This window comes from Schistocerca nitens, chromosome 3, assembly GCF_023898315.1.
Source record: "Schistocerca nitens isolate TAMUIC-IGC-003100 chromosome 3, iqSchNite1.1, whole genome shotgun sequence".
Lineage (NCBI taxonomy): Eukaryota > Metazoa > Arthropoda > Insecta > Orthoptera > Acrididae > Schistocerca > Schistocerca nitens.
Window position 1 is genome coordinate 985,031,270 of NC_064616.1, and position 15,352 is coordinate 985,046,621.

The 15,352-nt window shown below is 41.2% G+C and overlaps 1 pseudogene; it reads left to right on the forward strand.

Moving 5' to 3' along the window:
• The first annotated feature begins 11,217 nt into the window (after positions 1 to 11,217).
• Positions 11,218 to 11,335, forward strand: LOC126250317 (5S ribosomal RNA; annotated as a pseudogene).
• Positions 11,336 to 15,352: the final 4,017 nt, after the last annotated feature.

Sequence of the window (15,352 nt, forward strand, 5' to 3'; positions counted from 1 at the left end):
AGATTGTCTGTGAAAACTACTCACTTCACGAGTAATATAAGGGGCACATAATATTTATCAGATGAAAAGTATTTAATTTTCTATGAAATATTTCTGTAGGGAAGTGCCACATGGTTAGTACTAATGAATCTAAATGTGGTTGGTTAAAACCACTTGCTTCACAAGTGATGAAGGAGACAGAAAAATTTGAAACCTTTTGAATATTTGCTTTAATTTGAACTTACTTACCAATCCAGATAAAATTATTGCTAGTGAATATTGTTTTCAAGCTTTGAGGACTAAATAATCCTAAGTGGAGTTGTAGTTCATCATTTATCATAACGCGAGGATTTTCTGTGAAGTGTGCTTATTTGTAAATAAAGAAGTGGTCAGTTTGTAGGATTCCACTATAATATTTAATAACAGAATAAGTTAAACTGAGAGTACGTTTCTGTGAGTGAACCTGAATGACAAAGTGAAATGCATATGCATATGAAATGTGAGTATTGTGAAGTTTATTGCATTTGTGATATATATAAGTGTGTTAACGTAAACTGAACTTTGGTCAGATGCTAGTTAGTCTCCTTTTAATTTTTTGTGCTGAATTATTTAAAGACTGAAGTAGTGATTGTAGTCAGCAGCAATAAAGTCTCTATTTTGTTTCTGTGAATGCTAGTCTTTGCAATTGAGTGCTACTGCTACCCACTGTGTAGTTTCGTCTGGTAGGTGTTCATTGCACTTTTCTGAGAAAGAATCTATGAAAGTCACTTTTGCAAGACTATATGCAAATCCATTGAAAATAGTGTTTTCACATTATTATGCCTAATTAGGCTGGCAACCGTTTTTATTATTTCATTTATATTAAATCTGTTACTGTAATTTTTTACCAGATTTTAGTCTTTCTGTTGTCTACCAACTGCCACTCTTACGAATTTCATGTTCGATACCCTCTTTCTGTTAGGTAACACACAGTCAAATTCAAAAATCCTCCCAGAGGGTAACACTATGCTGTGCAGGTTTTAAACCAATTTTGGTAATTATTAATCCGCAGTAGTGTTATGCTTGGCTTTCCTGTGATAGGACTAGAAGTTCAGTTATTACGAAACAGGTAGCCACGCATCGCCAGTAGTGTTATAAATGGAAGACAATAGATTACCGAAATTGGTGATAATTATTCCACACTGGGAAGAAGAAATTTAGCAAGACTGAGCAAAATCAACAATTTCAACGAAGAGGGCGTAACTGGCAAATGCCTAATATATGCAGAAAGAACAAGAGATATATATTAAAAATATTATTATTTTTAAGTACCTGTGATTTTAACAAGTTTTTGGATTACACATAAAACTCTGGTCTGATTGAAGAGGGTTCCTGAAGGCGTTGATTTGTTTACGTTAGATAAATAAATAGGAAATTAAACATAATATACTGGTTGTCCTAGGATTAGTGGTCCATATTCAGGGATATGACAGGAACGATCATTTGAAGCAAAATACTTCATGTAGACATATGCACTATTCTGAACGGTTTCCGAGACAGAAAATATTTAATGGACATTGTTACATATTTTCTTTATTGTTCAGTAGAATGCCATTGTTTACAACGTACCATAATAGTTTAGACGAAGTCGGGGCAAATACTTTGACGTGGACACATGGTGTATCAAGTCAGGAAACTACCGCAAACTTGCTTACCTACACCTACACCTACACCTACAATCAAGCACGTTGTGCAAGATTTTCGGTATTCTCTCGCTCTCTTCACGTAACCTTTAAGTACTTGAGAAGAAATGAGTAGCACCTTTTTAAAGGAAATTTAATGTAGTTTAATTTTATAGCGCAACAAGTTTTCGCTAAAGACCGCGGATTTCGTATTGTTCAAGAAAAACGTACAAAAGTAACTTTAAATACGCTCTATCTCAAAAGCCATTTGGAATAGGGCGTATGTTCATATTGAGTTTTTTGCTTCAAATGATCGTTCCCGTCATATCTCTGAATACTGACCATTTCTCCTTAGACAAGTTTTATACATGGACTATCGTGTATGTTAAAATAATTATGTGTTACACATACCATTACATTTCGTGTCCTATCCATCCTAAGTAAGTAATCCTTCGTAAAGGCTACAAACACACCAAGAACAACAACTACAAATACAACAGACATAGAAGAAGACATAATAGTTCACCTAACAAGAACACTCACACAACAATAAATTGGAAGAGCAACAACAAAAGAAGAAGACGACTAGAACAAATCAAATGGGGACGCAAAGAATAAAGAGCTGAACTCGGATGGAGAGACGCTCAGTCAAGAAAGAGAGTTGCAAGCTGCATGGCTTTGCCAAGAGCACAGAGAACAAAGTGACGCCTCAAGTTGCCATGTAGTTTTTTCCGCGAGAGCTAGTTGCCTTGGCGGTGAGCAGTGATCTAGCTTGCAATCCGATCCCTAAGAGTGGAGGGGAGTAGTGAGCTAGAGAAGTATCTTGCCTTCTGATTCCTGAGAGTGGTAGGGAGCAGTTAGCTAATGAAACGGCCTACGGTCCGATTGGTGAGAGTAGTGGGGAGTCTGACCTGTTGGGAGGGGAGTGATCGCTTTGCAATACGCTGAAGACTGCAGCTTTTATGATCGCTGGCAAGTCAAAGGATAAGAACAACTCACTCAAAAGTATGTAAACGTTTATTGAACTTCTGGAGTTTGAGATATTCTTTTGACCTCAAGAGCATAAACATGATGCCAGAAGTGTTTTCTGCATTAATGTATTGTACTCAAGTCCTTGTGTATCGTTTGTTGTGGTACCTGCGCGGTCACTCTGGCTAAATATGAAGCGGAAGGTGCCCAGGTTCGTTTCCCAGTAAGGTTCAACATTTATTTTTTTCACTCAGAGACTGGTTAAAGTGTCGTGTTTACTTTCATTTTGTTGTATGACTACTGAGATAGCTGAATGGGTTCTGCCAGCCAGTTAATAAATCGAAAAAAGGAGCGTTCTGTATTTTCTGTTTTAATGGAAGAAAGAAGTTTTCTGTACTAGTAACATACGCATATTCACATGTGCACATGGTGTACACATTTTTTGTAGCTTGGGAAATGTTTTCTTAAGGATATGGGGTGGGGTCCCATTGCAATAGCCTAGAGTAGAATTTTCATCCCGCTCATTACAGCCACCAGAGACACATTTTGAAATCAGATGAGCTACCATTCATTTTTTTTTTGAACCATCCATCATCCACTCTTGAGAAAGATCTGGCTCTTTGGATCAGTTCTGTCAGAGTTGCCTCAATTACTAATAGCCACGACCTGAAGTCATACCCACACCGTGAGGCCGGCACCGACATTGCTCTGCCCTCTCCGCATATCGCCTCTATACTCGCCAACGATGGTTATCCGGGATAGAGAACAACAGTGATTCATCACTGGATGCAGTGCGACGCCATCAATCAGAAAACCACACTTCCTGGTTATAGCACCACTCCAAACGCTTCCGTTTATCTTGTGATGTTACTTACAGCCTACGCAGGGATGGTAATGTCCTAGTCCAGTGGCTGCTAGTCTCTGACCAATGGTGCAAGCGACACAGAATGTTGCAGGAAGTCCACTACTTGTTCTTTAAAGGTAGGCACAGCTGTGCAGGAGCTGCGATGTGCTTGGTGCACAGCATGGCGATCCAGCCAGTGTGGTGGTCAGACGCCGTCGACGGGAACCTCGAAGACGAGTATGTCTGCCCTCCTGATCCCATGCACTCCAATAATGGACGGGCATTTGAATATCCCACAAATCTGGATATTGCACGATTCTATCAGTCAGTCAAATGGAGACCCACAATGAGATCTCTAGCACATGGTGATAACGCTGACTTACGTGAGTAACCAGCATCTCCATGTTCTCACAGTGATCACTCAACATATGACACTGTTCACATTCCTTATATACCATACTGGGCTCGGTACTAACACTAAACACGAACAACACTAATGCACTAGATTCGCCGTTCTACGTATCACAGAAAAGTGCAACTGTAATCATTTACATACCTGCCGTTAGTGTCCGTGTACACGAAGTTACATTTGCGTACGGAACAGGAAAGCTGAGGGAATGATAATGGTGCATTATATACCCTCCAACAGCCACCGTACGGTGGCTTGCACAGTACAGATGTGGATGTAGCGACTTCTACTTTATCTCACTCTCAGGGTTATCAATATATTATTATTCTCTCTGAGACAGTGGTGCCGAACAAGGTTGCCCTGAATGAACTAGCAACTCGGAAAAGACAAAATTCATTGGTTGCTTAAAATGTTATGTCAGTTTTAGAGGGCACCATATTTGGTGCAGATGTTTTAATACTATATTTGGTGGATGACTTCCGTTGGACTGCACACCTACAGAAGCATCAGCAGCGTGTTGTTTGAAGTATTCCCAGATTAAGCAAAAATACAGAAAAAATTGACGCTGCCGTGGCGTGCAGCCGCCCTAAGACTCGAGGAGCAGAGACATGCACACTGTCCTCTTCTCACGCTCAAGATGGCTTCCTAAAATGAAAGTTTAAGCGCGTTGTGGTTCCCAGAGTGTCGGCTTGCGAAAGTCCGTTAGTACCTGCACACTGCTCCAGATCCTTCGCGTTACCTTGTTTGGACACCTCTCCGCCAACCAGTTCCGGCGACCGACGCTCTGTAAATCACGTCCGTATCTGTCGCCAGCACAGCACAAAAATAACTCGCCACTTCCTTTGCTCACCCTCTCAAAGGCAGTGAAAAGAAATGCGGCGACCGTCTCAAGTAAGACAACTTCCCCCATAATCGCAGTCTTTGTGTCTGCTACAGCTCCGGCGATATATAATCCGTACGTGACGTTCTGCCAATCTACCGCTGCCTCCCTTTCCTTTGTGCTCCACAAAGTCAGTAATAAAGACAGGTCCACTCAACAGACACCGAAATTGTTCACGGCGAACTGTTTCGACATACACTTTCAAAATTGCTTCTCGAGAAATCTCTAATCAATAAAATCGGTTCTCATATTAACATTGTACACTAAAATAATAAATGTTTGTTGCAAGCTTCAGCCTGAAGACTGACTTGACGCGTCTCTCCGCGATAATTCATCCTGTGCAAGTCTTTTCAACTCCGTATAACTGCTGTAACCGACATCCACTTAAATCTGCTCACTGTAGTCAAGCCTCGACCTTCCTCTGCAGCTTTCACTCCACACACTTCCCTCAACTACAAAAATACAAAATTTCTAGCTCTCTGAGCATATGTATTATCGAGCTACCTTCTTTTACAAACGATGCTCCATACAACTCTCTTCTGGGCAATTCGATGCATTTCCTAATCATTAGTTATCCGATCAACTCATATTCTGCAAGCTGTATAGTGTATGGTGGAGGGTACCTTTACTGTCACTATCATTTTCCCCCTTTCCTATTCCGTTCGCAAATGTTATTGGGAAGAACGTTTGTCATTATGAGCTCCAAATTCTCTGATTTTCTTTTCGTGGACATTTCACGAGACGTATGTGTGACGGGTTAATGTGCTGGCCGACTCCTCTCGGAACGTACGCTCTCAAAATTTCACCATTAACTTTCCTCGGTGCACAACTCGTATCTTCTCCAAGTTCTCGAGGCAAACTTATCTTCAGTGATCTGACAATAACTTACTAATGGAAGAGTAGCTTACCTCTGAATATTCGTTACTAGCAGAGATGATGCTGAGCGAAACATTGATTGAATTAGACTCTAAAATATTTAGATTTGCCGCTTCTGCATAAAGCCTTCGTCCATCGCCTTATGGCTGCTCACATCTAAAACAGTGTGCTGAAAAGTAATGTTTCGATTTTTTTGCTTAAAATTCTTAAAGCTTTTTAAATAAAACTAACTTTATTATCATTCTACATCTTTATTCTTCATGTCTACGTATTTATTTCTCAACATTATCACCCTGGCGACGAAAACATTTCTCCCAACGAAAGACCAGTTTGTTGATCTCGTCACTGTAGAATGATTAGCTTTGTTGACGGAGCCACAACCTCACCTCTGCTTGCACCGCTTCATTACTATCAGAGTGAAATCCTCGAAAGTGGCCTTTTAGCTTTGGAAACATATGAAAGTCGGATACGGTTCAGTCGGGACTGTACAGAGGATGATCGAAGACAGTGAACCCAAGTACTTGGATTGTCGCAGCGCTAGTGTGTGGTCTGGCATTGTCACGCTGAAGGAAATGTGTGGACGAAATCTTCGAAATCAAGCTTTCAGGTTTCTGAGCGCCTCACAGTACTGTGCAGAGTTTATGGTGGTGCCTATAGGCACGAATTCCAAATGCACCACACCTTGAACATCCCAGAATACTCTAACTATGACTTTGCCTGCTGATGGCATGATCTTGAACTTTTTTGCAGTCGGCGATAATTTGTGACGGAACCCCATTAATGCTATTTTGTTTTCGGGGTCAAAATGGTGAGCCCAGCTTTCATCAACTGACACAGTGTTGTTCAGGAACCTATCATCCTCACACTTTCACTCTTATACTGATTTCTACTGGAGGCATGTTTTCGGCGGTTGGAAGCCGACTACAGCACGCTGTGTTTCACGCACAGACACAATTCGGAGACCTCTAGCGGCAGAGGATTGCCACATTCGTTAGCGAAGCGGAAAAGACGACTGAGTAATACGCGTAACGTGTAATACCTCAACCGATGTTGAGAACAGAGCAAAAAATTCGGAGTCAGTACTTTTCAGCATGACCTTGTATAAAGCGCCTACTTTCAATAGCACACCATTTCACACCTTAAGAAAGTACACCTTGTCTCCGCCACAGCCACGCACAAATTGGAAAAAGACACGGCATTGTTCTTCAAATTTTGTAAAGCATGCCAGCGTCTCCTTGGCTATGCACCTCACTGCCTGAGGTCGATCACGCAACAAAGTAGTATAGATTTGTCACGATTGATGACTGGACTAGTTTTTGTTTTATTTTAGGTGGAAATGTTTTTCTAAATCCTTGGATTTCGTGCAAGCAAGATAGAGGTTTCCTGTATACTGTACTGAGACTGCATGTAGGAAATCTCTGTCTTGCCAAAACGCAACTTAAAAGCTTAGAATAAAATATTTTCACGTAAAGTAAGGTAGCCCCCCCCCCCCTTTGTTTCAGGTTTCCTTGTTCACCGTGCAAAACACTTTATATTTGATAACTTATTTCACTTTTCAGAAAAGTTTTCCTCCCTATTACCAGGTTACATTTTAAATTCTCCATAGTTCCGACGTCATCAGATATTTTTTTCTCCGCTGTACCATCGCTCCTCTGTAACACGGGCGAAGGCTGGGATGATTCCGTGAACGAGGCCGTTCAGCCAGCTTTGCCTACCTGCGCAACGACCTCCAGGCAGGCACCTTTCGTCGGTGAGGAGTAGCTTTGGAATTTAACGTACCGTCACCATCAAGGTTACTGCGTACCGAGCCGAGGACGAACTGGCTTAGGTAAATCTGTTTTCTTTCCGACATCCGACAACAATTCTTCTTCTTCTTCTGTCTTTTACAGATTGGGTCAATCGTCCTGTTCTGGCCTCAGCTGCAAGAGTAAAATGTCGCGATAAGACAGCAAGAATGTGCATTTTGAGTTTATCATTTGTTCTAGAGTGGCAGTATCAGCTACAGGCCGATAAGCAAAGTGTGCCATTATCTGTAGCATCAAAATAGCCTGATAGAAACGTGTCTGAGTGTTGCAACTTTTACATCAGCTACGGTTCATTAATTTTCCGATCACACCCGACTGAGATATCTTCTAAGACGCTAATCGACAGCACTGAATACACGGTTGACGTTCAATTATTCTTATGTACACCTCTTATACTATGCGCATTGCCAGGTAAAATAAATGTGTAAATAAGAAAACCTAGTACCTCAGCACTTGAAAAGTAACTGCTAAGAAAAAATTAGACAAAAATAGCCTTTATGATATTCCTCAGATTGTTAAGAGTTCAGCTGCCCATTTAAACTGAATGCAGGAAGCAGATGTAGATGTAAATCTCTGAGATAAAATGGGAAGAACAATATTAGAGAAAGGAAATAGAGAGTGAGAAATAAACTTTCGAATTAATGGAAAAGCACAAAATTGACAAAGTAAATCAAAAACTGGTGATCGGAAACATCTTAATCAGAAGTTATAAACTATAACGAAGCAGGGGCCTTCCTAGTATTACTTATATCACATATCACCAACTTCTCATAAATATTTGATAGTAAAAATAACTAATGTTTCGAAATGAAGCAGAATCTAAGAGAAGAAAATATTAAAAGTGAAGGACACCTCACCAGTCTGTAACTAAAATAGTATAATATCTCTAGCATTTAACCTTGGAGTAAACAAAAACATTTGACTGTTCCCAGAATTCACTGAACAGTACGCTCCCTCTGACTCAAGTACTAACTCATATTAAGCAGGAAAAGGTAGGCAAGGTCATACAATGTCGCTGGAATATCAAAGTATGACGACTTCTGAGATGAAACAAACGCCAGCCAACACATATCCGTTAGATACAAAGTTTTCACATGGTCTAAATGCTTCTCCAGTGTTGCTCTTTGCTGATGGGCCATATCCAACAGATCTTTAGGGACAATATACTACGTACATATTTTACTAGCAAATGGTTCAAATGGCTCTGAGCACTATGGGACTTAACATCTGAGGTCATCAGTCCCCTAGAACTTAGAACTACTTAAACCTAACTAACCTAAGGACATCACACACATCCATGCCCGAGGCAGGATTCGAAACTGCGACCGTAGCGGTCGCGCGGTTCCGGACTGAAGCGCCTAGAACCGCTCGGCCACTTCGGCCGGCTTTTACTAGCACATTGCATTAAACAACACGTAATTCGACACGCAATAAGGCTTATCACGCAAAAGAAAGAATTAAGACTTACAAACATTGCAGATAGAGATGTATATGCAGGAAATGACGTAGAAAGCATAAAATAACAGAAAAATTTATCACTACAAACGAATACATGACACACGAAAATGCCACAAGAATTAAGCCAACGTCAAAAGAGAGTGTATCCGTAAAAATGTAATATTGTTCTACAACAAACTTTTAATAAAGGAAATTAACTTCAGATTAACTTCAGATTAACCTTCGTAAATTACTGGAAGTATAATTTAAAATTACTGAGTTTTAAGTAACGCTAGATAGGAAACAGCAATCAGAAATTGTAAAAGTAACTTCATCAAAAAATTGTGTGTTTATTGTATAAGTAATTTTAAAACTAATTTGAAGGAGGTGAGCTTGCTAACAGTCATAATGTCCGATGAAGAAACATTTAGCTGTGGGAAATGGAGTAACGTCATTCAACGTTGGTGGCCCATAAATCATGTTAGCGTAATCTTTATTAAGCGCTGCAGCTGCAACTGTCCTTTTGAAAACGGCCGCTTGTATGTAGATGCAATAGAAAGTGTATTATTTACAGTCTCCTCAATGACTGAAGTATCTGTAGTCGGCAAAGCAGAACGGATGTGCTTCACTCAGAATGAACGTGGTGTTTACCGACATCACTGCGCCTATTAAACATTTCTGACCACAGTTCGAACCTCATGGTTTTTATATTTCTTTCTTAGATATTAGTTCGTGGTGTGAAGCACTTCAGTACATACACACAGGGTGCTCAGAAAATGTCCGAAACGCTTGTCTTGATGTTGTAGGGCAGATTGTACTGAGACATAAATGTTAAGAAAAAAATGCGATACGTTGCGCCGTTTCCGGGTTATTTAGCATTGAAGTTAGCCAATCAGATCGTCACGCGCGTAAATTCAAGTTTCTGCTAACCAAACAAAGCACTCGTTGGGCAACACCGCCCCTGGCAGGCCGCTTGAGTGTGAGCGCGCGACGCCCCCGATTGGCTAAATTCTACGCTAAATAACTCGGAAACGGAGCAACGTATCGAGTTTTTTTCTTAACATTTATGTCTCAGTACAACGTGCCCTCTAACATCCCTACAAGCATTTCAGCATTTCACACATTTTCTGACCACCCTGTATATCACAGTCACGCGATGCATTAAAAACAGTTCCAATTTTGCGGCTTTCACATTATTTTTACACGTTTTTATTAAGTCGCTGTCTTGGCTGCCTGTCTGTTTGGCACACATTTTTCAGTTTATTTTAAACATCTTCACGATGATTAGAGACTTGAAATTATAGACATATCTCAGTACTGCATGGCAGTGCAACATTATTCCCGTCGGTCTGTTCGGTAGAGCGGGGAAATTGGCGGTGGCAATGAAAAAGGTTGGGTAATGTCTGACATCTCAGCTGCGCTGCCGCTACAGGACTGGCATGTTGGACCGGAATGCGTTCCAGGTGGTATGCAAGTGCATGTGTGCAGCTGAGCAGTGAGAGGGGAAGAGGAGATACGTAGTGACAGGCGTGTACAATACATGAACATGAGAGAATCTGTAGTAAAATGCTAGTATAGATAGAAATAATTATTTAAATAAAAATATCTCTTCAAAATGTTTAAAAACCTGAACATAATTAGTTAAATAAAAACAATATTTTAATATAACATGTTTTTAAACCGAACTAAAAAGTGTAAAAAGTGTAAAATAATTTCTCGTACTCTCATACAGATTCCTGTCCCAAAATAAATAGTCGTAAGACTTTGTACTTGTGTATTTTTAATTGTAAACAATACTTGTAAGATTCATAACAAAAAACCTGGGTGCATGCAAAAAATAAGTTAGGAGGTGAACTATTCATGCAACAGTTATGCATTGCATGCACCCCATATTTTTCTTTATAAATCTTAGAAGTAGTGCCATCGCTATTAAAAATTCACAAGCACAAATCTTCAGGGCTTTCTTTCTGGGTTTAGGGATTCGTATGCGGCTCTTACACTTTTTATATCAATTTAAAAACGTGTAATATAAACCTGTCCACACGTCATAATTTTCAAGTTTAATTTGTAAGACGATGGTCCACTGTTGGGAGTACTTTAATATATTTATATTTTAATTTCACAGTCGGCGATATGTATCGAAAACAGTCATCGCTATAAACCGACAACACAATTTGAAGCTGCTGCTACCGACCCGGCATCCCCTCGCTCGCGCACGACAAGAATCAGTCTCTGCCCATTTGTTCAGACTCTTTTATTACCGTTCTACACAAAGACCTCTCCATTCATTTCAAAGTTCGGCCTTCTCGTAGATGATTACTTAGATTACAATATTTTAAACTTTTACAATTTTACGGGCCAACGGCCTTGCCGCAGTGGTAACACCGATTCTCGTCAGATCATCGAAGTTAAGTGCTGTCGGGCTGGGCTAGCACTTGGATGGGTGACCATCCGGTCTGCCGAGCACTGTTGGCAAGCGGGTGCACTCAGCCCTTCTGAGGGAAACTGAGGAGCTACTCGAATGAGAAGTAGCGGCTCCGGTCTCGAAACTGACATACGTCTGGCAGAGCGGTCTGCTGACTACATGCCCCTCCATATCCGCATCCAGTAACGCCTGTGGGTGAGGGTGACACGGCGGCCAGTCGGTACCGTTGGGCCTTCCAAGGCCTGCTCGGACGGAGCTTTTTTTTTACAATTTTACGGACATAAAAATTATTTTAACAACACGTTAAGCACACAACAGCAGAAAATGAAAGATAATAATTCCTTTGATGGCAGTTGCAGAACGTATATAGAAATAAACACAAAACCTGCACTATTGCAATCCTCTTTAGGTGAAAACATGAAAGAAAAAGAGAAAAAAGTTGTATCGGACTACAGTAATACCTTCGCAAAACATAGTGTGGCCAGTAGTCTTCGGACGTCTCACTGTACGAGCTGGGTGCAAAGGTAGGATATCCGATTGTTGAAGGCAGGCAAATGACAGATGTGTTTTCTGTCACATGGGTCGGGACAGAGAATTGAGTGAGTTCGATCGGGGCAAAAATTATGTCATTCTGTTGGTGGAACTTCACATCAGTTTCATGCATCAAGATTCAATGTGGAGAGTTTGTGTAGTGCAATCACCAGGGAAGCATTAAATCCATCCTTCAAATTAGTAGACCCCTGAAATTAATGGACAGAAACCACCGAACTCTAAAGCAAATCGTACGAACGAAAGGTCAGACAATCTTATCCTTATTCTTTTCCCTCTGGTAATGATTATTTAATGTGAAAAATAACAAGTCGACTTTGGTTCAGTGTCCGTGTTAAACTGAATGCCCCGTAACTGGCGGATTAGGTCAGTTTAGTGTTCGGAAGAAGGAAAGGGCATGCTAACTACAATAGAACGGAGCTTTACAAAACTCAGCATTGCTCAAAACAAGCTTCCGGTTGATGACAGCTTTGCCAGACTGTGGCTTTACTTCATGAGTATGCTAGGTGTTTCAATTATAATGGGTCAAACCCTAAGAGAGATCTAAAAGCAGAAAAGTGCCAAAACAGGATGAGGAACCTGGATTTCTACTATGGCGTTTATCTATCGAACACGTGAACTACACCGGAATAGTAGGACAAAGAATGTTTTGCCCCACATTCCATTGTTGCCAAATTTATGCAAGATGGCGGAGAAGACATCATCCAAGATGGTGGCCTGTAGACTTGGCAACAGTGCATGACGTCATCCAAGATAGCGGATTTTGGCGGTAAGTTTGAATTTTGGCGGGAACATAGGCGAATTGGCTACCTTCACTAACCTAACCCCCAGAAAATTGGCGCGAAATTTGAATTTTGGCAGGAAAATAGGTCAACTGTGCTATGTCACTAACCTAACACTCCAGAAAAAAATGGCATCAAACTCAGATTCCAACAGGATAATGGCTGCAAAATCCTACTTGTCTTTATTATTATGCAGTATTATTCATTATCATTTATTATCATTCACTATCAATTATTATCATTTATTATTTATTATTATTATTATTATTATTATTATTATTATTTATGATTGTCCTACCTCCAGTAGAAAACTGTGCCAAATTCAAATTCCAACACAATAATGTCACGAAATCTATACTTCTCTTTCTTATTATTATTATCATTTATTATTTATTCAAGATGTCAGATTGCAGTGGGAAGCAAGCCACTTGCGTTACATCCATAATAAAAATCTGTCACATGTTCAAATTCCAACACCATAGTCGATGACACCTACGAAATAGTCCACATCCTACGAACTTTAACTGTCATCTATGTTTTTCCACTGCTAACCTATCAAAACTGAGTCAAATAATAAACTGCACTTGTACTAACGTAATTCACATCCTGTTATTTTGCAGGAAATTCAAATTCCAGCAGGATAATGCGTCACACCACGAAAAAGGCGGGAAAATAGACCAATTGTGCTACGTCCACTAACCTAACTCCCCCACCCCCTAGAAAATGGCGGCAAGCTCAAATTCCAACATGATAATGCACCACACCGCTCTTATCTCTACTAATTAAAGAAAAACGCACGAAAATAGCTCACTAGCCCTACCTCCACTAACCTAAGGTACCTGACCGCCACCTCTTCCTACAAACTGGCACCAACATTTAATTTTTGCGGTAAACAAAATTCAATTCCCATATGTCTACTAAGCTAACAAGATGGCGCGAAAGAAAAGACAGTTTAATAACCTTAGTCGCCAGACTGCCACTACCTCCTAAGGATTCGTGGGAAAAGGTCTTGGACATAAGTGAACATAAGACTTTATTTAAACAATTCCATGCAGGTGTGTTCACCACAAGTTCAGAACTCCAACTGAATTACTACGCAGAGGGCGCTCTCATCTGTGACGTAATCCAACATGGTGACACCCAGTGTATTCACCACAAGGTCTGGACTCCAGTACATATCGTCGCCACCAGACAGTGCCACCGTGACGTCATCCGAGATGGTGACCGTACCGTCAATCGAGATGACTGTACCCAGAGTATCCATGACGTGGCGTAAGATTGTACACTTGGCCTACATCCACTAACCTAACCCCCTCCCCAAGAAAAATGGCGGGAAGTTCAAATTCCAGCACAGTAATGGCAGGAAATCCGAACTTGTGTTTATTATTATTTAAACAATATCATGCAGGTGTGTTCACCACTAGGTCCGGACTCCAACTGGCTTAGTTCCAATCGCCGCCAGCAGAGGAGGCTACCACTGGCACCGCCGCCGGCCCACGACCAAGTGGGCGCCTCACTCCACCTCACAGCGGTCGGTAGCAGTTCTACAGTCTGGTACCGCGCGACCGCTACGGTCGCAGGTTCGAATCCTGCCTCGGGCATGGATGTGTGTGATGTCCTTAGGTTAGTTAGGTTTAATTAGTTCTAAGTTCTAGGGGACTGATGACCTCAGAAGTTAAGTCCCATAGTGCTCAGAGCGATTTGAACCATTTTTATAGGTCGAACAAGTGTTTTGTAAGCCACCTCCTTTGTTGACGGACTACACTTTCTAAGGACTCTCCCAATGAATCTCAACCTGGCACCAGCCTTACCAACAATTAATTTTATATGATCATTCCCCTTCAAATCGTTCTGTACGCATACTCCCAGATATTTCACAGAAGTAACTGCTACCAGTGTGGATGTAACGCAAATAGCTTTCTTCCCGCCGAAATCGGACATCTTGAATAAATAATTAATGATAATACACTACTGGCCATTAAAATTTCTACACCAAGAAGAAATGCAGATGATAAACGGGTATTCATTGGACAAATATATTATACTAGAACTGACATGTGATTACATTTTCACGCATTTTGGGTGTATAGATTCTGAGAAATCTTTACCCAGAACAACCACCTGTGGCCGTAATAACAGCCTTGGTACGACTGGGCATTGAGTCAAACAGAGCTTGAATGGCGTGTACAGGTACAACTGCCCATGCAGTTTCAACACGATACCACAGTTCATCAAGAGTAGTGACAGGCATATAGTGACGAGCCAGTTGCTCGGCCACTATTGACCAGACGTTTTCAGTTGATGAGAGATCTGGAGAATGTGCTGGGCAGGGCAGCAGTAGAACATTTTCTGTATCCAGAAAGGCCCGTACAAAAATGGTTCAAATGGCTCTGAGCACTATGGGACTCAACTGCTGTGGCCATTAGTCCCCTAGAACTTAGAACTACTTAAACCTAACTAACCTAAGGACATCACACACATCCATGCCCGAGGCAGGATTCGAACCTGCGACCGTAGCAGTCGCACGGTTCCGGACTGCGCGCCTAGATCCACGAGACCACCGCGGCCGGCCAAAGGCCCATACAGGACCTACAACATGCGGTCGTGCATTATCCTGCTGAAATGTAGGGTTTCGCAGGGATCAAATGAAGGGTAGAGCCACGGGTCGTAATACATCTGAAATGTAACGTCCGCTCTGGGTGATACGCCAGTATGGCGATGACGAATACACACTTC